The following is a 2386-nucleotide window of genomic DNA, read 5'->3' as shown; positions in this document are numbered from 1 at the left end:
GGCTGGCCTCGAACTCAGAAATCCGCCTGCCTCTGCCTCCCGAGTGCTGGGATTAAAGGCGTGCACCACCACACCCGGCTAATACCTCTATTTTTATTTCATTTAAAAAAAATTCAACTAGAGACACAAGCTCTGGGGGATACTGGTTAATTCATATTGTTGTGTCTCTGTTGCATATGTAGCAGAGGATGGCCTAGTAGGCCATCATTGGGAGGAGAGGCCATTGGTCTTGTGAAGATCATATGCTCCAGTACAGGGGAATGCCAGGGCCAGGAAGGGGAGTGGGTGGGTTGGGGAGCAGGGTGGGGGGGTATAGGGGGATTTGGGGATAGCATTTGAAATGTAAATGAAAAAATATCTAATTAAAAAATGCTTTTATTTTTTACAGTCCGGTCATTACCTCCTCCTGGTGTGCTCCTGACATTTCCACATCCCATTCCTCCTCTGCTTTGTCTCCAAGAGAATGTCCCCACTTTCACCCCCTGCTAAGCCTTGTCATTCCCTCTAGAGAGTAAGTGACATCTTCTCTCACTGAGGTTAGACCAGGCTCTGGGCAGTAGAGGGGAGGAAGAGGAGAAAAGGGTAACATGATCAGGTATTGGGGGTGGGGGGTGAGCAGGAGAGAAGCCCTGAGGGCCAACAGAAAGAATGGAAATATGCAACACCAGTTGAGCAGGAGATGGCTGGACCTTCTAGAATGCACAAGAGAACTGGGAGGTAAAGTAAGAGATTCTTAGGACTCAAAGGGAGGAACGTGAGATGAATTGCCCAACAGTGGGGAGAGGGACCTTGTAGAGTCCACCTCCATTAGAAAGACAGAGCATCAAGTAAGGAGATTGGGGTTGCTATCCCACAGTCAAAAACACTTCCAATACATCTTAATCCCCTTTTGACAGATAAGTATTCTGTCTCTAAGACTGCAGATTTGTTTCCCAGATTATTGAATATAATATAAATAGAATCATACTTCATGTCATCTTTTGTGTTTGGCTCCCTTCACTCAATGTACTTGTAAAATTATGTTTGTCTCAGTGATTCTTTATTTATTAATGACTATCAGATAATTCTCACATGTATTTCTAATTCAGTTCATGCTGTACATATACTAAGTGGAGAGCTCAACTCTTTTGGAAGATTTTTTTTTTTCCTTAACTCTTAGCTAAATTAAAAATGCTTTCAAAATTCACTATGAAATACTTCCTTTGTTTCTTTCTGATCATCTCCAGTAAACCATTCTCGTGGTAGTCACTGTTAGCCTAGTCTAGAATTGGAATGCAATTTTTATAATAAGAAAGTATTTGAGTTCACAGTTCCCTTTATAAAAATATTGCCTCTACATATGTATTTTTATAGTGTTACAGCATTCACACATTTCCTAAAATATATAATTGGAGGTCAGAGCACAATTTTTTGTAATCCAAATCTGTTTTTCCTTTCTACAATGTACATCCCACGAATCAAAACAGAACAGTAAGTTTGGTCACAAAAGCAGTTTTTCCTGATGAGTCCTCTCACCAGACCTGCTATTTTGTTGTTGTTTATTTTTTTCTTATAATAGTTTCAATAATAATCAGTCCTGTGTGATATATGTACACAGTTGATATGTACTACTATTATTCTAAATAGTATGAATATATCAACCTCTTTTATACATTAGGTGAGCAAGCCATTCTTTTAAATCATACTTTCTATAAGTAAAACACCTAAACATTATATATACTTAATTTAAAAATATTTATTTATTTACTTATGTGATAGAGAGGAGCAAGAGAAAAAGACTGCTTTATATTTTTGTAATATTTTGCTTTCATTGACAGCATCTTAAAGTTAAAAATATCATAGCTATTTCATATATGTTTTTTGAGTCTTTTCCTTATGCAATATTTTGATAATCGATTATATGTTCTTTCTTAAAGTCATGTTTTTAAATAATAAAAAATGTATAATAACATCAATTGAAAGAGAAAATGAAATATATGACAAAAAGATTATCTCTAAATTCATCATGAAATTTAAGCCTCCTATATGTTTATATATCTTTGTCTTTCATCTGAAATGTTTTCTTAATAATTTAACAAGCTGTAAATTGTCTAAAATTAATACAATTATGCAGCTCATTGCATCTTGTCATTCAATATAAATTTGTTGAATATTGATAACATGCTTAAATCTGCAATGTGTAAGGCGTTGTGTAGGTTCAACTTTCTTATTTTTTAAAAATCTTTATCTTTATTATTTTTTACATTCCAGTCAATATACTCCTCTTGGTCGGCCCTCTGAAACTTCCTCATTCCATTCATCCCATTACACCCCCACCCCCTTGCCTCCAAGAGCTTGTCCCCACAACTCCAGGCTGTCAGGCCTCCCCGCTCCCTGGAGCCTCAAG

At 36.7% G+C, this 2386-nt stretch overlaps 1 long non-coding RNA gene across 1 annotated transcript in view; it reads left to right on the top strand.

Annotated features, from left to right (window-relative positions):
• The window catches only part of LOC110295922, a 23950-nt gene extending 23457 nt beyond the window's left edge, over window positions 1–493 (top strand). The window contains exon 3 of the long non-coding RNA XR_002378139.1: window positions 389–493. This is a non-coding gene — a long non-coding RNA (uncharacterized LOC110295922). The remainder of the gene's footprint in view (window positions 1–388) is intronic.
• Window positions 494–2386: the final 1893 nt, after the last annotated feature.

Source organism: Mus caroli, chromosome 6 (genome assembly GCF_900094665.2).
Source record: "Mus caroli chromosome 6, CAROLI_EIJ_v1.1, whole genome shotgun sequence".
Classification (NCBI taxonomy): Eukaryota; Metazoa; Chordata; class Mammalia; order Rodentia; family Muridae; genus Mus; species Mus caroli.
The sequence above is the reverse complement of the archived record's forward strand: the minus strand, read 5'-3'. Positions and strand labels throughout refer to the sequence as shown.